Raw genomic sequence first — 22,924 nt, 5'->3', positions numbered from 1 at the left:
TTTTTCATCTTAGAAGAGAGATATATGTAGTTAATCAGGGGAATCTGTGTTTTGTTCAGTTTGTTTAACAAGATTAAATGGATGTAGGATGCATATGTTGCTTTGAAGTCTACTGTTTCTTGTAAATGTGGAGAATCTTTCAAGATCGCACATGAAAAGTGTCAAGAAGAGTCGTTAGTGCAGTTTTCTTATGGATCACCTGTTTACAGTTAATCGAGCTTATTCAATGTTACAACGCATTGAGAAGCAATAAGATGTTTATGTTAAAGTGCAAACACATTTTGTGAATGTTACTATTGGAGGTCAAAAATCTCAGCTGCAAAATGTCAAACAAAATTACAAGTATAACTATAAGACAAGATTTAAAAGGAAAGAAGATAAGTTCTGTCATCATTGTAAAAAGGAAGATCATGAGAAATTCGAGTGTTTTTATCTCAAAGGTTATCCTGACTAGTCCAAAGGCTACAAATTTAAATAAGATAATTTGACTCAGGACACTCAAACACCACTCAATGTCACAAATTCAGATTCGGATGAAGCAAATTGTTCAAAGAGAGGTCAACAAGATTTTGAAAAGGAAAGTGGTTCGAGATTCAGGTCCATTAAACTTCTCTTGTTTTGCTGGTGCTTGTGTAAGCACACCTCTACTTTGGCTTGTCATAATGCATTAGACTTGTCCTGGATAGTTGATTCTGGAGCTACATCACACATGAAAGTAAAGCTTTGTGAGAAAATGCAAAATTTTGCAAAACTATATGTTCCTCGAAATGTTTATTTGCTTGAGGTTTAGTGCAGAAAGTTACTCATACAAGAGGTATGATATTTAAGTATGGTTTCAAGTTACAGAATGTAATCTATGTACCGCACTTCAAATATAATTTGATGCCAGTGAGTAAGTTACTTAGAGATATGAAGTTTGAGGTCAACTTTTTGGGTAAAAAGTGTACTTTGTAAGGCTATAGTTCTCAAGAAGTAATAATAGTGGACAAAATACATAATCGATATCAAATTATTCATTTTATATACTGACAATTTACAACACACGACTGTTTTCCCAAACCAAAATTCATATTTTCATTCCACTACGGCTACTACAAAGTCCTCATCCTCAAATTCTTCCTCTCCATCTCCACCTTCCTCTCCAATTTGCCAGTCACCCAATGACCACTCCTCTCCGAAACAATATCAGCCAACTCATCACTAAACTTACCCTTCATGCTCAGGTAACTCATTCTAAGTCTATTCCAAAAACAATCACCCAATCCCTTAAAAGTCTAGTGTGGAGACAAGCGATGGATGTTGAATTGAATGCCCTTGTTCGAAACAAAACTTGGAATCTTGTTTCACCCTTTGTATCTCAATGTTGTTGGATGTAAATGGATTTTTCGCATCAAACGCGACTCAAATGGAAAGATTATTTGGTACAAAGCCCGTTTGTAGCTAGGGGTTTCCATCAATGCACATGTCTTGATTACAAGGAGACTTTCAGTCCCGTTGTTAAGCGAGCTACTCTGCGATTGATTTTGTCTCTTGCTGTGAGTCAAGGTTGGCCTCTACGGCAACTTGACATTAACAATGCTTTTTTGCAGGGTACTTTCACAGATGAAGTTTACATATCTCAACCTCCAGGGTACAGTGACTTTGTTCATCCGAATTATGTGTGCAAATTGAATAAGGCTCTATATAGACTTAAGCAAGCCCCAAGGGCCTGGTATCACGAGTTGTGAATTTTTTTGTTTTAGACGAGATTCAAAAAATCAGTTTCAGATTCTTCTTTGTTTACTCTTTATTCAAATGGCTCCATTATATATCTCCTGGTATACGTTGATGATATAATAGTTAAAAGTAATGATCCATCTATTCTTGAAGCTTTCATAAGAAACTTCTCATCTCGTTTTTCTCTTAATGATTTGGGCACACTCTTTTATTTTCTTAGAGTTGAAGTTGTTCCTCATCCCAATGGCTTGTTCTTAAGTCAAAACAAATATATTTTCTGATATTCTATGCAGAGCTAAAATGGATGATTCTAAACATGTTGCAACTCCTCAAGCCACTCACCCTCCACTCACATTGACAGGCATATCTATTCCAGATCCCGCCGAGTTTTGTGCATTGATTGATAGTTTGCAGTATCTTAGCTTAACTCGACCAGATATTGCCTTTATAGTAAATAAATTAGCTCAGTACATGCACCGTGCAACCGATGATCATATGATTGCCTTGAAGCGCCTTCTATGATACTTAAATGGCACATTAAATATGGGCTTAGTTCTTCACAAAGACTCTCCACTCCAACTCCATGCTTTCTCTGATGCAGATTGGGCTCTTGATCAAGATGATTATATTTTGACATATTGTGTACCTTGGGAAGAATCCTATCTCCTGGACATCTCGGAAACAATGTACATGAGCACAATCCTCCATGGAGGCGAATGCCGAGCTGTTGCCTGCGCAACAACTGAGGTCTTATGGTTGGGTATTCTATTTCAAGAGTTAGGCTTGTCATATGTTGCTACTCCAGTTATATCTTGTGATAATGCAGGAGCTACATATGTCCATGCTAATCTCGTTTTTCATTCGAAGATGAAGCGCCTTGCTTTAGACTACCATTTTGTTCGTGAAAATGTGCATACTGGCCTTCTGCATGTTGCTTATATCTCCACCTCTTATTAGCTTGCAGACGCTCTTACAAAACCGCTGCCACGCTCCACCTTTGCTGTCTTAATTCACAAAATTAGTCTCTCTTCCTAGCAGCCCATTTTGAGGGAACATGATAAGGACTGACTTAGTGATTTGTGTGATAAGGACTGACTTAGTCATTTACTGTTATGATATTATTCAATGCATATTCTGTATTTATCTTAGATAAATACAGTTGTAATTAGTTATTATTATAACTATCTCTAGCTTATCTTAGCTGCACACTTCAGGGTTGTAAACTTTATTTATACGTCTCTTTTAAAGTGAATACACAACTTCTTCTTCTTTATAGGTTGATCATTCGGTTTTGTTATCTGCTGTGGATGATATAGATGAAGTAGGTCTATAGCAAAAAAGACTAGGTTATATGTCTAGTGAGAAGTTGCATTACATAGGAGATATTTCTTTTAAAAAAAAGATTGAATGTGATGCTTATATTATAATAAAACAAGTTTGAGGATTTTTTTTTTGTAAAAGTCATCTTCAATCAATAAAATCTTTTAAATTGCTTCACATTGAGTACTTATTGTTTTGTCAATTGTAGCCCCCTTAAAATTAGTATAGATTGATTCTATGTAATATTATTTAAAGGTGGATAAGCGATTAAGAATGTATGCTCTTATTCAAGAGGTCATAAGTTCAATTCCCCCAACCTCATCTTAATTTAGAAAGTTTTTATTTATTTTAATTTTATTTTTCAATAATTATAAAACATATTATCATTATTAATTAATTTAAATGAACTCTTTATTTTGATAACATTTTTGAATTCATTTTTATTATGTCTTTACCATTAAAAAAATTAATTTCTTATTTTTCAGATTCAAATGACTTAGTTTTTAAACTAAATTTTAATTTATGAAAAATATAAAAAATTTAAAAATAAAAACGGTAAAAATATTATAATTTCTTAGAAACTAACATTGAACTAATAGAAAATTAAATATATTTACTCTTTTCATGTTGGACACTTTTAATGTTTTAGCGAACACACTGTCGTTTTAGTGTGTTCGCTAAAACATTAAAAATGTCTGACGGTGTGTTCGCTAAAACATTAAAAGTGTCGACGGTGTATTCACTAAAACATTAAAAGTCTCGAACGTGAAAAGAGTAAATATATTTAATTTTCGATTAGTTCAATTTTAGTTTCTAAAAAGTGATAATATTTTTATAGTTTTAACGCGTTGAAGGATAATTTTTTTTTTTAATTAATTTGTCATCGCTTTTTTAAATTCTAAAAACAGTTTTTCCATTTAAAAAAAAGCGTTCAGTAAATATAAAATTGCTCACCCCTAATCATACTCCAGTCCAATCTCTGTCGTATAATTTTTTTTTTTTTTTTTAATATGACGAAGTTCGTCCACACTTGAGATGAAGAAAGCTCAAGTACAAAACCACATAAATCTCATTTGATTAGGTGTTGATGATCATTTATTAACTGTGTTTACCTTTTCACATCATCCTCACCTAATCCAATAACTCTCTTATATAGCTTTTGCCACCTATTTTTTCCTTGTAAAAACATATATATGCTCTTGAATTTCACTCACTTTCTATTAAAAAAAAACAAATCCCTAATTACTAGTATTTAATACCAAAGACTGCTCATATAATTTTTGTAAACAAGTCACTGACTGGGACCGAAAAGGAAGAAGAAAAAAAAAACATTTAGTACTAAATTAATTAATGTATTGTTGTACTTGTTATTCTTTTTAACATTTTAATATTTATTTATGTATCTTCTTTGTTTTACACTTAATTATTCCCTCCTCTTTCTTCTTAAAATATGTACTTCTACATTTCTTGCTTTATTATTATTATCATAATTAATAGTAAAGTGAATTTCTTCCAAAAAAAAAAAAACGGAGAGTAAAATCCTTCTAAAAGATTATAATGCCTTTGTGGAATATCTAGGTGAAAGCTACTTATGAATTTATGTAAGAGAACAGATACAGAGGATTTCAATGATGGATTCCTCAGCCCTCGAGAGAAAGCAATAGAATAGTTGTATTAATATATTCTAATACCATGTAAATATTTTATGTTTTAGTTCAAATCCAACACTTTAGTCTCATGACTTTAAAACATTTCTGCTTGTATTCAATTCTCACCATACTAATAAACTACAGTCATTCTCTCTCCATTTCTAATGTGAGATTCAATTTATTCCGGTCTCCTCATCCCTTAGGGCTATTCCTTATTTATGCATTCTACCCAAGCGCCACCAACTCCGGACCAGGTCGTTACAGGTCCATCAGGTTCAGCCTGGTTCGTCCTCGAACCATACATCATACGTGGAGAGTCGACTCTGATACCAATTATAACAATCTGGTCCAATATTATGTAGATATTGTCTGTTTTGGTTCAAATCCAACACCTTTGACCTCGCGGCTTTAAAACACGTCTGCATGTATTGGATTCCCACCTTATAATAAGCCTAGTCACTCTCTCTCCATTTCCGATGTGGGATTCAGTTCATTCCTTCCTCTATCACCATCTGCTAGGGTTGATCCTTGATTAAGCCTTCTACCCCGGCGCTACCCACTCCGGACCGTGTCGTTGCAGGCCTACCAACTTATGCCTAGTTCGTCCCCGGACCACTCGTCGCACGTGGAAAGTTGCCTCTAATACCAATTATAAAAATCTGGTACAATACCATGTAAATATTGTTCGTCTTGGTCCAAGTCCAACACATTGGGCCTCACGGCTTTAAAACGCGTCTGCATGTATTGGATTCCCACCTTACTAATAAGCCCCAGTCACTCTCTCTCCATTTTTAATGTGAGATTCAGTTCATTTCTACCCCATCACCATCTCTTAGTGATGCTCATTGCTCAAGCCTTCTACCCCGACGCCACCCACTCTGGACTGGGTCGATACAAGCCCACTAGCTTCCGCCTAGTTCATCCTCGAACCACATTGTACGTGGAGAGTCGACTCTGATACCATTTGTAACAATCTGTTCTAATACCATGTAGATATTGTATGCTTTGGATCAAATCCAACAATTTGGGCTTCACGGCGTTAAAACGTGTGTGCATGTATTAAATTCTCACCTTACTAATAAGCCTCAGTCACTCTCTCTCCATTTTCCATATGGGATTCAGTTCATTCATGCCCCTATCGCCATCCATTAGGGTTGCACCTTCCTCAAGCCTTCTACCCCGGCGCCACCCACTCCGAATCGGGTTGTTATAAGCCCACCAACTTCCGCTTGGTTTGTCCCTGAACCACATATCGTATGTGTAGAGTCGACTCGGATACCAATTGTAATAATCTGGTCCAATACCATATAGATATTGTCTGCTTTGGTCCAAATCCAACACATTGGGACTCACAACTTTAAAACGTGTCTGCATGTATTGGATTGACACCTTATTAATAAGCCCAATCACTCTCTCTCCATTTCTGATGTTGGATTCAGTTCATTCCTGCCCCTATCGCTATCCCTTAGGACTGCATCTTACTCAAACCTTCTATCCCAAATCCACCCACTCTAGACCGTGTCGTTACAGGACCAACAGCTTTTGCCTGGTTCATCCTCGAACTACACATTGTATGTTGAGAGTTGGCACAGATACCAATGATAACTATCTGGTCCAATAACATGTAGATATTATTCAATTTTTCCCTAATCCAACACCTTGGGCCTCACGGCCTTAAAAAACATTTGCATGTATTAGATTCTCACCTTACTAATAAGCCCCAATCACACTCTCTCCATTTCTGATATGGGATTCAGTTCATTCCTGCCTCCATCACCATCCCTTAGGGCTGATCCTTACTCAGGCCTTCTAGCCTGGTGCCACCCACTCCGGACCGGGTCATTATAGGCCCACTAGCTTCCCTCTAGTTCATCCTCGAACAACACATCGTATGTAGAGAGTCAGCTCTGAAGGAAAATAGGCAAACACAGGGGCAACAGAAATATTACTTTATGTAATGCCCAATGCCTGCCCGCACACACCCAAAATCCTTCCTGTTATGGATCGTGTTTGAACAAAGTCAAAGTATTATACTCTATAATCCAGAATCACTAATTAATATTCCTTTAAGTCTGAGGATTACTTATACCTACTAATACCAATGTGATGAACATGTGACATATGATAAATTCATCCATCCTGTTATCTCAAATCGGGTCCCCAATCCTAATGAATTCCTTCACCGGATCTATGTAATTGTCCAGAAATCTCGTTATCTGAAGCTTGTGAGATCAGCTCTCTCTTCATAACAGAAAACACTATTACATGCAAGTCTCAACAGTATTATGTCAATCCCTATTTAAACATATTACTTGACTTGGGGTGGTTTTAAGTTTATTAGTTTATTATAGGTTTTAAGTTTATTAGTTTATTATAAGGTTTGGTCTCACTTCATGCTTGTATGAACACTTTATAATCACTTTAAATAAACTTTAGGATTTTCTTTTATTTGACTTATTTAGTTCTTAAAAGATGACTGCCTTTATATAGCTAAAACAAACTATATCTTATTAAAACAAATGATATAAAAGAACAATTCATTTAACATGTTTATATCCTAAAACAATTGTCTATAGGACATAAAATCCCAACAAGCTCTGATACCAACTGTAAGAATGGGGTCCAATACTATGTAGATATTGCTCGTTTTGGCCCAAATCCAACACCTTGGGCCTCACATTTTTTAAACGCATCTGCATGTATTGGATTCCCACCTTACTAATAATCCTTAATCACTCTATCTCCATTTCTGATGCGGGGTTCAGTTCATTCTTTCTCCCTTCTCCATCCCTTAGGGCTACTCATTACTCAAGACTTCTACCCCATGGCCACCCACTCTGGACTAGGTTGTTACAAGCCATTTAGCTTCTGCCTGGTTTTTCCTCGAACGACACATTGTACATGGAGTGTTGGCTCTGATACCAATTGTAACAATCTGGTCTAATACCATATAGATATTGTCCACTTTGGCCCAAATCCAACACTTTGGGCCTCACATCTTTAAAATGCGTCTATATATATTGGATTCCCACCTTACTAATAAGCCACAGTCACTCTCTCTCTCCATTTTTTGATGTGTGATTCAGTTCATTCCTTCCCCCATCGTCATCATGTAGGACCGCTCCTTGCTCAGGCCTTCCACCATGGTGCCATACACTTCGGATCGGTTCATTACAATAGTATTGCAAGAAAATTGTAAAGGAGTGTATTATGTGAGTTAGATTCCTTGATATCTTAAAGATACCTTTTAGAGGGAGTGAGATTGTAGTAATTAACTTTTAAGAGTTTAGAACCAATACAAAGAGTTTGGAACCAACAATAACTTCTATTGAACTTCAGGAAATTATACAGCAATACAAACATCAGTTACAACTGACTTTCATAACTTCTCCTAAACATAAGCAATAACTAAATAACTTCTCCTGAATTCAAATAATTAAATAAAACATTATCCGCTAATAAACTAACTAAGGCACATTTCCAACAAACTCCTCATTGCCTTAGTATTTACAAACACCCAACTTGTATCTGCTAAGCGTATTTTAATCAAATATCAACACTCCCTCTTGATTCAAAGTTTGTTTTGATGATGTACTTCCCATCACCATTCTAGAATTAGAGCACTTCTCTCCAAATGCTTCATATTGGTGCACATCTCACCAATTTCAAAAAATGTTTCTTCTTCTTCTTCTTCTTCTTCTTCTTCTTCGGCAACATGTGTCAACTTGACACTTTCTTCAGACTTGGTTCTACAATTCTTTTGCATATGCCCAAACCTTTTGCACTTGTGACAGTGAGGCTTCCCTTTGTGCTAGCAATCGTCTTTATGGTGACCGGGCTTGCTACAGATATCACATTTGGACTGAGCTTTTTCTTTTGAAGATGAACCCTTTGCCATATAAGCACCTTCAACTTGATGAGGGGCATCTTTCCCTAGGATCGGGTCCGGACGAGGGAAGTCGAAGGAAGAATCTAGCACGAGCAACAAGCGAGCAAGAAGGCCAAACTGTGCCACACAACATGTGGGGCACGCTCCGCATGGCTTATTACACGCTCCGCGTACTTGAGGGTTTGATCCAAAGAGAAGTCCAGGAGGTCATCTACGCAGGGCTTGGATCAGGCACGCTCCGTGTAGAGTTAAAACACGCTCCGTGTATAAGAAGAAATGATCCAGAAAAGAGTTCAGCAACCAAGGCACGCCCCGTGTACAATTAGGCACGCCCCGCGTATAATGAGTACTGATCCGGAGAAGAGCTCAACAGCCAAGGCACGCCCCGCGTGCCTTCAACTTAAGGAACTTGCTCCTTACTCCAGCTTCCTCCTTATTTACAATCCTGCCACTCCCTATTTACACCTTTGCCACTCCTTTATTACAACCATGCCACTCCCTATTTACCATCCATGCCACCCTTTATATTTCACCCATTTACCCCTTATCTTTATGTTTTAATTAGCTATGTAATTTGCCTTTTATGTAATTTGGCAATTAGGGTTTTTGAGATGATATAAATTCATCTATTTCTCTTTGTAATGCTTTAACTTTTTATCAATCAAATATAATTCTTCTTCAAGAAGCTTTGTTAAGGTTCTACCTTCAACAATGGGGATTTTATTATTCCTATGGATTTAGTCCATGAAATTGGGATTCACTCCTTCTAGTTTAACTAGAGAAGAACATCTTTGTTAGTTTACGATTAAAACTAACACGTCACGAATTCAGTGAAATCCACGCTGTATCAGTTGGTATCAGAGCCGATCATTATCCTAATGGAGACTTCTTTCGACGATGATTCAACCGAGTTTTCTACAAGCCATTAGAGAGTATGTCGCCAAGAGCCTTGAAGTACTCCAAGCCGAAGCAAGGGAGATGGATGTTGAGCTTGCCGAGATGAGGAGGAAGACTATAGAGAACTTGGAGAAAGAAAGGCTAGAAAGGCTACAAAGAGACAACCGAAACAAACGTAGGCGACAACGTCGGGCCCAACGGAAAAAGGATGAAGAAACCTCCATGTTGTCTTCTCAAGGTTCACCCCAAATCTTTCCTCCATTATACAAGGAAGAGGTAAATCCAAAGCTTTCAATTCTTGATGTGGAAGTTGTGGGTATGCCTATTATTAGTGATGGTTTGGTTGTTTGTGATGTTGAAGTAGATTTAAGTTCTCATTGTAGATTTATTGTTAATGAAATTGTTGATGAGAATTTAAATGCATGTGTGAATGAGGAGGAGTGGGGATTGAGAGGTGGAAATTTTGAAGAAACCCATGTTGAGAGGGGTACTCCCCAAGTGTTTGATGAAATGCCCCTTAGGCATAGCCACATATGTATGCTTAAGGACATTAAGGATAATTGTCTTTAAGAGGGGGAGAAGGAGTTTGGGCTTATTAATCTCTTTAAGGAGAAAGATGAATTTAGTTTATGTATGGAGATTGATGGCTATGGTGATGGGAGAGATGTTGGTGGTTCTACCATATTGAGTTGTAGCATGTCTTTTGAGTCGGGCGACTTGGCACGTGAATTAGTCGGTTCGAATTATGAAGAGAAGTGGAAGGAAACGAGAGGTCGTGGGAAAAGACGGATCGTGGATGAAGATGGAAATGAATTTGAATACAACCATGAAGAAGAGGAGTTAAAGAGGAGAACCAATCTGAGAATGAGCTAGTAAGACATGAGGAGTGTGATTATTATGAAGGTGAATTCAAGGATGAGGTTGAAGAGAGAGAGCACGCTTCCGAATATGAAATCTGTGAGGATGGTGAACTTTGTCATAGTGCATATGAGTTTGATTATGATGAAGATGGTAGAGTTTACCATGAGGAGGATGAACATCAAAGAGTTGAGTGGAACCAATATGGGGCCGCTCATGAGGAAGACGAAGATGGGGTCTACTATGATGAGAATGGGCGTCGGCGTGTTGAGTGGGATCGACATGGGGCTCCTTATGAAGATAATGAAAGTAGATTCTATTGTGATGATGAGTTGGAGGATGTTGAACGGAACTACCATGAAGATATCTATGAGTATGATGGAGGTAGATTCCATCATGATGATGAGTTGGGAAATGTAGAGTGTGTTGAAACACTTTTCCACATAATTTTGATTTGACAAAATGATCCATGATTAAGACAATTAAATTTAAGTGCTTTGATTTAATTGTACTAATAGGTTTGTTCAATGTTAAGTATAAAAATATTTATAAGCACAGGAATCAAGTAAGACAGAACTTAGTCAGCATGATAACATAGCACAGACTGAGTAAAGAATAACTCAGTACGAAAGAAGGAAAGTCTTCTTCGGTATCGAAGCCTACAAATGAAACTAATCACAGAAGCTGAGTAAAAAGCAACTCAGCATGAAAGAAGAGAAGTCTTCTTCGGAGCTATATCTTGCAGAACGAAGCTGACCGTGGAAGCTGAGTGAAAAAGCAACTCAGTATCAGAAATAGAAACGATCAAAGATAATGGCTATCAAAGTCAAGCTGTGTGTTTTTCAGGACATCACCAATGATCCGTTTGCTAAAAGACAAGATCCGACAGAGATCTGCGCTAAATCAGAGAGCTTTGGAAATATGCATGGATACAGTTTCGAGACGCATGGGTCAACTGTCTGCTAGCTAAAAGACGAAATCTGTGCTAGAAGACAAACCTGCGAGAAGAAGACAAGCCTGGTGCCTGCCGAATTCAGACGACAGGATTGGCCTGCAAATCTGAAGCTGGCCAAAACAATGACGCAAGCAAAGAGCCGTTTGAATTCAACGGATAGATCCGAATTCAAATGATTGTGTCTTCAGATTTCAACTATAAAAGGACAAGTGCACTTCTTGGATCCTTTGACGAAAATACAAGAGAAAAAGGGCATACATACAAAGCACATCAAAATAAGAAAAAGATCTTACACCAAATTTCCATTTCTGTGTAAAAGCTAGATTGATTTTGTAATCATCTAAAGTGTTCTTTGTCTGAAAAAGAAAAAGTTGTGTTGAGTACTCGGTTTTAAGTACTCAGCGGTAGAGAAATCTAGGTGTTCGGTTATAGCACTTAGTAGGAGTTGAGTAGACGAATAGAGGACGGTGCTCTTGCATATTCAACTGCCTTGTAAACGGTTTGTGCTCTACCTTTAAAGAGCCCAGTATTGGATTAAAAAAGCCCGGAGGGATTCTGGGAACTGGACGTAGGCGGAGAGGCCGAACCAGGATAAGTCGTGCTGAGTAACTTCTAACTCTCTCTCAATATATATCCGTATGTGTTGCTTGTTATATTTACTCAGTATATAAATTGTTTAAGCTAACACTGAGTAAATCAGAGTACTGAGTTGGAAGCTGACCACAAAAGTGTCATTTCCCAACTCGCAAGTAAAACAGTTCTAGTCAGTATCTGACTAAAGCCGTCTTACGCCTCACTCGGCCGTGCTGACCAAAACTGAGCTGTGAAACTCAAAGAATTATATTCAGTCAGCATAATTAAAACGAAAAAGTTATAGTAGTTCCTAACCTCCCCCCCCCATTTGGAACTAATTACACGGGACCAACAAGTGGTATCAAAGCATAATAGCTCACTACTCAAAGATATAACTATCTTGAGCTGATCCCGATAAAGGGCTGAGAACAGCACTCGTTTCCTTCCTGGAAATCAAACAACACAGATACTCCCTGAGGGATTATCAATTAGTCGGCCTCCCTTGTTTTTCGGATCAAATTATACATTTTGGAAAAACAGGATGAAGAACTTTATTCAAGCTACAAACATGAGTGCGTGGCTTGCAATAGTTCAAGGCCCATATGTGCTGTACAAAACTGTTGACAATGAAAAGGTTGTCAAGAGTGAAACTGAGTGGTCAGAAGATGACCTTAAAAAATTACAAAAAAATGCTTCGGCTATCAATATGCTTCACTGTGCGCTAGATGCTGCAGAGTACAACAAAATTTCAGGTTGTGAGTCAGCACAGGAGATATGGAAAAAGCTCGAGGTGACCTATGAAGGCACAAGCAAAGTCAAGGAGTCCAAAGTGAACCAACATATGAGATTGTACGAGCTGTTCGAGATGAACGAAAACGAAGACATCTCAGAGATGAACTCAAGGTTCACCAATATTATAAATGAGCTTAAGAGACTAGGAAAGATCTTCACAGAAGAGGAGCGGGTGAAGAAAATCCTGAGAAGTCTCCCCAAGAGCTGGCAAGCTAAGAAGACAGCTGTGGAAGAAGCTCAGGACCTGACCACATATAAGTATGACGAGCTGATCGGATCTCTGCTGACTCATGAGATCTTTATGAAAAATTTTGAAGCTAAAGAGAAGTCAGAAGACAAGAAGCAGAAGTCACTTGTCATGAAAGATGACTCAACCGAAGCTGACTCATCAGATGATGAGGAAATGGCCATGTTCACAAGGAAGATGAAGAAGCTATTCAGAAAGAATGATAAAAACAGCAAGAGGCCTTACAAAAGAGGTGATAGGTACAAAGCTGAGTCCAGTGACAATGGATATAAGAAGGACAGCTCCAAGCCTGTCACGTACTTTGAGTGCCATCAAACTGGGCACATTAAGTCAAGCTGCCCTAACTTAAAGAAAGAAAAGAAGGGAAGCAAAAAGGCAATAGTGGCCACATGGAGTGACAGTGATGAGTCAACCTCATCAGAAGCTGATGCAAATGAGACAGCAAACATATGCTTCATGGCCGACGATGCTGCTGACCAAAGCCAATCTGAGCACGCTGATCCTTCTGACGATTCTGACCAAGAGGAACATTCCAATGAGGTAACATCTCTACACCTGCTTAGAAATGAAATGGTTAACGCCCTGAGTGATTTATGCACACTGACTAAAAAGTGTAACAAGAAAATTAAGGCACTCAGCAGGCGGTGTGACGAGATTGAAGAGGTCAAAATCAGTGACCTTCGATATCTTCTCCAGGATAACTCAACTCTGCATGATAACATGGAAATCATGCACAAGTTTATCTCGGAAGTCCAATCAGATTCAAAGAAACTGAGAAAGGATGTCACAACCCTACAGAACCAAATAAAAGGTTCAACTAAAAATAAATCCCACGCTGAGTACTCAGGTACTGGTCAGCATAGACAGTTCACTCAGTGTGACTTCTGTGGAAAGAAAGGTCATACCACCAAGGTATGTTGGCATGCTCAGCACAATGGTGCTGACCAAAGACAAAATCACCCTAAAAGGGTAACTCATTGTGACTTCTATGGTAAACAAGGCCACACCATAAATATATACCGTCACAAATTAAAACATGATATAGCACCTGTCTATGCTAACCATCGAGGACCCAAAAAGAATTGGGTACCTAAAGATGAATGATTCAAAATGCAGGTGAGCCTGAGGTGCGTGGAGAAATCAAAACTGTGGTATATTGACAGCGCATGCTCGAGGCACATGACTGGTGATGAAACTCAATTCATCACACTTGAACTTAAACGAGGTGGTAACGTAAGCTTTGGAGATAATAAAAAGGGTAAGATAGTAGGATCAGGTACTATCGGAGGTAACCCCACTATTGAGTCAGTCTCCTTAGTCAAAGGTCTCAAGTATAATCTTTTGAGCATAGCTCAGCTGTGTGACAGCGAAAGAAAGGTTATATTTGACGCCACTCAGTGTCGGATACTCGAGGGAAAAACAAACGATTTGATTTTAATTGCCCCTTGTGTTGACAATGTATATATATTGAGTTTAGAAAAACAGTTTTCCAAAAATATATGCTTAGTATCTAAAGAGGACAACTCCTGGCTATGGCATAGGAGACTTGGTCATGTAAGCATGGACCTCCTTGCCAAATTAGCTAGAAAGCAACTAGTTGAGGGATTGCCCAAATTGAAATTTGAAAAGGATCAATTATGTAATGCTTGTCAGCAAGGTAAACAAACAAAAAAGTCTTTTCAAAGTAAAAACATTGTCTCAACCAAGCGACCATTGGAATTACTACATTTGGATCTTTTCGGACCTGTCCAGCCACTCAGCTTGGAAGGTAAGAAATTTTCCTTAGTCATTGTAGACGATTTCTCTCGGTATACTTGGATCATCTTAATGAGTAGCAAGGATGAAACATTTGAGATGTTCATAACATTGATTAAAAAGCTTGAAAATGACAAAGCTAGAATTTATACCTTGATAGTAATATATATTATAATTATTGGGTATATGATATTAATTTGGTGCTATAGAAAAAGTTTGGAGTTAATTCGATGGTTTTAGGTGTAAATTAAAAGTTTAGGGTAATTTTTAAAGATTATATAAAGATGAAGGATCAGACGGAATCTTTGCCGGATTTGGGATATATATCCCAAATCTCAGCGGCCTTCTACTTTATTCCATTCTTTTCTTTTTCTTTTTCTCTTCTTTCTGCTTCTTCTGCAGATTTATCGATTCCGAACCGTTTCTTCACCGTTTCTTTGATTTACGGAGATTCGACCATTCGAATCACTTGAAATTGAAACCATAGCATCCTTATGTATAGATCTAAGTCCTAGCCGAAGAGTTTTTGAGTTTCGGCAGTGTTTGGAGGAAAATGTCTTAGACAGAGTTTAGAGGCGAATTGAACAGGTTTGTGGTCTTTAATTAGTAGCCAAGGTAAGTAACTATCAACTATATTTTGAGGTTTATGTATATAGATATATATATATATATAATCAAAGAAGTTTCAGAAATTGATATTTCAGGGTTTATACGGGTATTTTTTAAAATTGGGATTTTACACGATTTTGCTTTTTATTGTGAAATTACGGTTTAAATGAAGCTATTGATTCTGCTTTTATGTGAATTTCAGATTTTACTTGATTATATTGATTTAAGGCTTAATTTGGTTGATTTACATATATACATATATGTTTTTGGTTTCAATATATATCTATATTGAATAAAATGAATTTGATGATTTCTTACGAATTGTTTTTGGATTGAGAAATCTGTTGCGGTTATTGTTATTATTTTGGATTGAAGTCCAAATATGATTTTTAGAAGTTGTGATATTTTGACAGATTTAATGGTTTTGTCCATCTAGGATTGCCCGGGGTAGGAGTTGTATTTGTAAGACCACATCTAATGGCGGTATGGCCAGAGTGCACGGCTGGTAGTCCTAACTGTTAGGCAAGGAACGAGATATAAATGAGATATCTCGATATTGTTATGATTGATGTTATGATCTACACGGGTGGAATTCGAGGATGGATACACATACACAAATTTTATCTTATAAACTTAAGTTTTGAGTATATTTTATAAGGTTTTGATGACTATCTTATAAGCTTAAGTTTTGAGTATATTTTATAAGGTTTTGATTAAATCCCTTTACAAATGTATATATGTAGCTATGTTAAGTAAAGTTGGTTTTTATAGCTGATAGTTTCTTACTGAGATTTTTGTCTCACATTTTTAAATGTTTTAATGTTTTTAGGTGAGAAAGTACAGGATATAGAGAAGGTTACCGACCGTTTAGGCGAAGTTTGGACGTTGGCTGCTTATTATTAGAATTATGGTTAGAACTTTGGTATTGCGATTGTAATATAATGATATTGGGTTAAATTGGAGACTCCTAAGTATTGCTTATGATCTTTCTATTTCACGCCCGATGCCGATTGAGGTCGTTTAGGGTCGGGTGTAACAGTTTGGTATCAGAGCTCTAGGTTAAATTCTTCGGACCTAAGATTGATAGTAATTGAGGAATATGAATATCTAGTGATAGCTAAGAAATAATTTGGAATTAGTCGAGGATTGAGTAACTAGCTAATGAGGACTAAAAATAAGATTTGATGGTTAGCAATATCTAGGTGTATGAAATTTTGGTGATATGGGTTATGAGTAAGTCATAACATTGAGCTAGAGATATAGAGATTTGTCTATATATGTGCTGCTGGAAAATCAGATTCGTACCTGAATCTTGTTATGCTTTTTTAGACCAGATATAGGCCGAATCTGTCATGGAGTCCTAAATAAAAGTTCTTTATTATTATCTTACGTTTCCCAGGGTTTTTGAATCGCCGTAATCGGACTCCGTATGAAAAAGTTATGCTGAAAACGGCATATGTTGGTCATTTTAGCGTTGAACCAGAATTTGGTTTTTGCTTTGATTTTTCTCCTTATTTGAGAGACATTGCTACTGGTTTACATGATAAGTTGGTCTTCTTAGGAATATGGGAAATTGAGGAAATGATAAAGTGATCAATTGAAGATAATAAAGATGGGATTGAGAAAGATAAAATATGGAGGTTTCATTTAATTGTTTTGGAAGTTGATTAATAATTGGGAGAATCTTAAGTTAAATAAATGAGATTTGAAATTTAAATTACTTTTTTGTTGGTGAACTTCATTGGGTTGAGGTTTAGAATTATTGAGAGTTATATAAATGATGTTTAGAGAGATACCGATGTTAGTGATCAATGAAAAGTAAAGTGAGAGAATATATTTGGAGTTCATGATTTGATGATTAAATATGAAAATTTGGTAAGCTTAAATAGTGTTTGGGGAAATAATTAAGAGATGAATTTTGAGGACAAATTTTGCTGACCTTAAGCACAGTTTGAGGTAGGAAATTGAGTGATAAATATGATATAAGAGGATATATATGTTGAGAATTGAAGTTTTGCAGTACATATATTGTTAATAGAAGTTATTTTTAGTTGAAGTTTTTGTGATTATGGTTTAATTTATATAAGGATCAAATTGAGTGTTTATAGATCAAATAAGAAAATCGAATGATATTATAGATTTATTGACTTTTATGGGTATAAAGATATTATTTGGAGTTTGGAGAAGAAAAAAAAATATTTATTATCATAATGTAGGTACTCTATATTTCTTGATTATATCGTTTGGAGAAACGATTAAAGTTTATTTGGTTGGATTGATGGTATATATAGTGATGATTATAAAAAAAATAGCAGGTTACCTTAATTGATTTTAAGGAGTTAACTGGAAAATTATAAGAGTGATATTGATATTAAAATTTTATGGAAATTAGTCTTATTGATAGGAAATTGTATCATCATAATGAGGTTTATATTGGTGATGTTAATGTTGAGGTTTATGAAATGACTCTTATAAGAGTGATGATGATGTTGATGCTAATGATTGAAGATTATAATATAAATAGTTATTGGAGTGAAAAATTATAGATTTAAGTATTATTATGATGAAATATGATTATAGGTGTATGATGTTTATTGATTGGAATTATTTGAAGTTGAAGACAAATATAAGATCGTACATATTAGCGGTTCAAAAGTGATATTTTTGAAGTCTGTAGAACTTGGAGATAGGTGAAATATAATTGATATATATGCAATTGATGGAATCAATTGTGATTTAAATTTATTAAAGTGAGATTTGGTGTCTGTTAGGAAGATACGAATGATATTTGAAGTTTTATTGTGGATTATGGTGGTGGAATTAACTAGGTTGAAATTGAGAATTACAGTGATGTGGATATGGATAAATGATGAAGTTAATGGAAAAAAACATTAGAATTTGTGGTCTATGATGATTATGAGGAATCTTGATAATGTGAAATAATTTTGTGATCTTAGAGATTATTTGAGGAAGAAAATTTAGATTAGAGAACGTGAATTTCGAGGACGAAATTTTTTAAGGTGGGGAGAATTGTCACGTCCGTGTCTAAATTTCTAGAATTTATACCTTGATAGTAATATATATTATAATTATTGGGTATATGATATTAATTTGGTGTTATAGAAAAAGTTTGGAGTTAATTCGATGGTTTTAGGTGTAAATTAAAAGTTTAGGGTAATTTTTAAAGATTATATAAAGATGAAGGACCAGACGGAATCTTTACCGGATTTGGGATATATATCCCAAATCTCAGCGGCCTTCTACTTTATTCCATTCTTTTCTTTTTCTTTTTCTCTTCTTTCTGTTTCTTCTGCAGATTTATCGATTCCTCACCGTTTCCTCACCGTTTCTTTGATTTACGGAGATTCGACCATTCGAATCACTTGAAATTGAAACCATAGCATCCTTATGTATAGATCTAAGTCCTAGCCGAAGAGTTTTTGAGTTTCGGCAGTGTTTGGAGGAAAATGTCTTAGACAGAGTTTAGAGGCGAATTGAACGGGTTTGTGGTCTTTAATTAGTAGCCAAGGTAAGTAATTATCAACTATATTTTGAGGTTTATGTATATAGATATATATATATATAATCAAAGAAGTTTCAGAAATTGATATTTTAGGGTTATGCAAGAAGTTTGTAAAATTGAGGTTTTTCATGATTTTGCTTTTTATTGTGAAATTACGGTTTAAATGAAGCTATTGATTCTGCTTCTATGCGAATTTCAGATTTTACTTGATTATGTTGATTTAAGGCTTAATTTGGTTGATTTACATATATACATATATGTTTTTGGTTTCAATATATATCTATATTGAATAAAATGAATTTGATGATTTCTTACGAATTGTTTTTGGATTGAGAAATCTGTTGCGGTTATTGTTATTATTTTGGATTGAAGTCCAAATATGATTTTTAGAAGTTGTGATATTTTGACAGATTTAATGGTTTTGTCCATCTAGGATTTCCCGGGGTAGGAGTTGTATTTGTAAGACCATATCTAATGGCGGCATGACCAGAGTGCACGGCTGGTAGTCCTAACTGTTAGGCAAGGAACGAGATATAAATGAGATATCTCGATATTGTTATGATTGATGTTATGATCTACACGGGTGGAATTCGAGGATGGATACACATACACAAATTTTATCTTATAAACTTAAGTTTTGAGTATATTTTATAAGGTTTTGATGACTATCTTATAAGCTTAAGTTTTGAGTATATTTTATAAGGTTTTGATTAAATCCATTTACAAATGTATATATGTAGCTATGTTAAGTAAAGTTGGTTTTTATAGCTGATAGTTTCTTACTGAGATTTTTGTCTCACCTTTTTAAATGTTTTAATGTTTTTAGGTGAGAAAGTACAGTATATAGAGAAGGTTACCGACCGTTTAGGCGAAGTTTGGACGTTGGCTGCTTATTATTAGAATTATGGTTAGAACTTTGGTATTGCAATTGTAATATAATGATATTGGGTTAAATTGGAGACTCCTAAGTATTGCTTATGATCTTTCTATTTCATGCCCGATGCCGATTGAGGTCGTTTAGGGTCGGGTGTGACATGTTATATACTGAATAGGGCTTTAGTTAGACCTATAGTCAAGAAAACTCCTTATGAACTTTGGAAAGGACGAAAGCCCAACATTGGTTACTTTCGTGCCTTTGGGTGTAAATGTTTTATGCTCAACACAAAAGATAACCTTGCTAAATTTGATGCTAAGGCTGACGAAGCGATCTTTTTAGGGTACTCAACTAACAGTAAAGCATATAGGGTGTATAATAAACGAACTCAAGTTGTAGAAGAGTATGTCCATATCGAGTTCGATGAAACTGATCATGCAGGAAAGACAACTCAGTCTGCCGAAGATGAACCAAACTCAGCTTCCGCTGACCAAAATGGAGCCTCTGAGTCTTCAGTGGAAGGGCTAACCAAAGGTAAACACGACACCAAAATTACCTTTGCTGACCAATCTACTCCTTTAGATATTATAGAAACACCTATTCCAGACAACTCAACATTACCCAAAGAAATAAAAATTCCAAGAGGACATTCGGAGAAGTCCATTCTTGATGCTGCTGACAACAAGCTGATGACAAGAGATCAGCTTAGAAAATATCTCAGCAATGTTGCATTCGTCTCAGTTCATGAGCCAAAGAATTTCGCTGAAGCTGAGCACGACGAACATTGGATCAATGCTATGCAAGAGGAGCTTGATCAGTTCAAAAGAAATGAGGTATGGGATTTAGTACCAAAACCTAAGAATCAAAAGACCATAGGAACAAAGTGGGTCTTTAGAAATAAGCTAGATGAGCAAGGCAATGTAGTCAGAAACAAAGCCCGACTTGTAGCCCAAGGCTATAGTCAGCAAGAGGGCATTGACTATGGTGAGACCTTTGCTCCCGTTGCTAGGTTAGAAGCTATACGTATATTGTGTGCATATGCTAGTTTCATGAACTTCAAACTATATCAAATGGATGTCAAAAGTGCTTTTCTTAATGGATTTATAAACGAAGAGGTATATGTTAATCAGCCTCCTGGGTTTGAAGATCCAAAGTTTCCAAACCACGTTTATAAACTCAAGAAGGCCCTGTACGGCCTGAAACAAGCACCTCGTGCTTGGTATGAGAGGTTGACCAATTTCCTGCTGACCATGAACTATGTCAAAGGCAAAGCTGACACAACCTTATTCATTAAGAAGAAGGGTAAAAATACCCTGCTGGCGCAAATTTATGTAGATGATATAATATTTGGTGCTACTGACGAATCTATGTGCAAAGAATTTAGTAAACAGATGCAAACTGAGTTCGAGATGTCTATGATGGGCGAACTCAACTTCTTCCTTGGACTTCAAATCAAGCAAGGGAAGAATGGCATCTTCATTAGTCAGTCTAAGTACGCCAAAAAAATGCTAAGGAAATTCGATATGGAAGATTGTAAGCCCATATCAACCCCAATGGGTGCTGACACTGTCCTGTGCACGGATGAGAAAGGTAAGTCAGTAGATAGTAAGTTATATCGAGGTATGATTGGCTCTCTACTCTATCTTACTGCTAGTAGACCTGATATTCAGTACTCAGTATGCTATTGCGCTAGATATCAATCTGACCCCAGAGAATCACACCTTATAGTTGTGAAAATAATTTTTAGATATTTGCAGAGCTCAGTTAATGCAGGTTTGTGGTATCCAAAGAGGCCCATCTTTGTCCCCGTTCTCTACCTCTGCACTGCTAGTACCAGCCTCTGGTGCCATAGTCCCCCCTTTCTCATTCTGGGCAACCCACTCAGTCTTAACTTTAGGCTTCTTCAAGCCCTTGTGTCCAATCCTCCTATAGCTCTCCTCTCTGCTTGCGCTTCAAACTCAACCTCCATAGGTCTTCTTTGATTGCTATGGATCTTTCAGAAAATGTCTTTAAAAGATGAATAGGTTTGTGGTATCCAAACTCAAATGACTTCACACTCATTGGATACACTGATGCTGACTATGGACGGGACAAGCTAGAGCGTAAGAGTACTTCTAGAGGATGTCATTTCCTTGGAAGCTGTCTAGTGTCTTGGTTCAGTAAGAAGCAGTCATCAGTTGCCCTTTCTACAACCGAAGCTGAGTACATTGCTGCTGGAAGCTGTGTGGCCCAAGTCCTATGGATTAAGCAACAGCTTGAGGATTACAGAGTCAAAACAGAAACAATTGAAGTCAAGTGCGATAACAAAAGCGCTATTGACCTATCCAAAAATCCAATCCAACACAGCAGGATGAAGCATGTCAGCATAAGGCATCACTTCATCAGAGACCATGTACTCAAGGGTGAGATTAAGCTGACCTACGTACCAACATATGAACAGCTTGCGGATATCTTCACTAAGCCTCTGGCTCATGAGCAATTTAGCATATTAAGGGAAGCTATCGGTATGTGTAATCCCATTTAAATAAATTCTTGATCAAATGTTGAATGATTATACTATATGCCGAGTAGTTATTGCATGCTAAGTAACTCACTCAAACTGAGCTAAACTGTACAACATAGAATCACCCTATGCTAACTAGACATACATGTTGTGTGATTACTATAGGCTGAGTTACTTTTGTATGAAAATTTCTTCTACGTAAAACTGAGCACTCAGTATCTCAAACGTTTCGAATTCCAAATACTGAGTAAAATCCATTTCACATTAAATGCTAGCACACGCGCCATAAATAGCCACCTAGGATGACGTAAGCGCAATAATTAGAAAACAAATGCGCCGAACATGTCATAAATGCCAGATTATTGTTGTTTGATCATCTCGAGGTAAAACGGCTACTCCAACGTATCAGATCAACTCGACATCCTTATAAATAGTGGATGAATTCCCACTCACATCTCTTTACATTTGAAATCTCTGGCATCTGATTTCCATCTCTCTCTAAATCCCTAAATTTTCAAATACCCTCAAAAATCTCTGAGAAAAATCATGTCGGACTCTCAGAACATCTCCGGTGCCGGTTACGACGACAACCTCTCCGATGAAAATCCACCTTCTCCTGCTCAGCAGGAATACGTCGAGACTCCCACCAAGTCTCAAGAACATGGTCAGCATAACATGTCCAAGGTCATTACTCCGAGTAAGAAACCCCAAGATGACCAAGTAACATCCTCAAAGAAACAGAAGAAAAAGGAGAAGAAACCCAC

Source organism: Euphorbia lathyris, chromosome 5 (assembly GCF_963576675.1).
Source record: "Euphorbia lathyris chromosome 5, ddEupLath1.1, whole genome shotgun sequence".
Lineage (NCBI taxonomy): Eukaryota > Viridiplantae > Streptophyta > Magnoliopsida > Malpighiales > Euphorbiaceae > Euphorbia > Euphorbia lathyris.
This window is presented reverse-complemented; position numbering follows the sequence as displayed.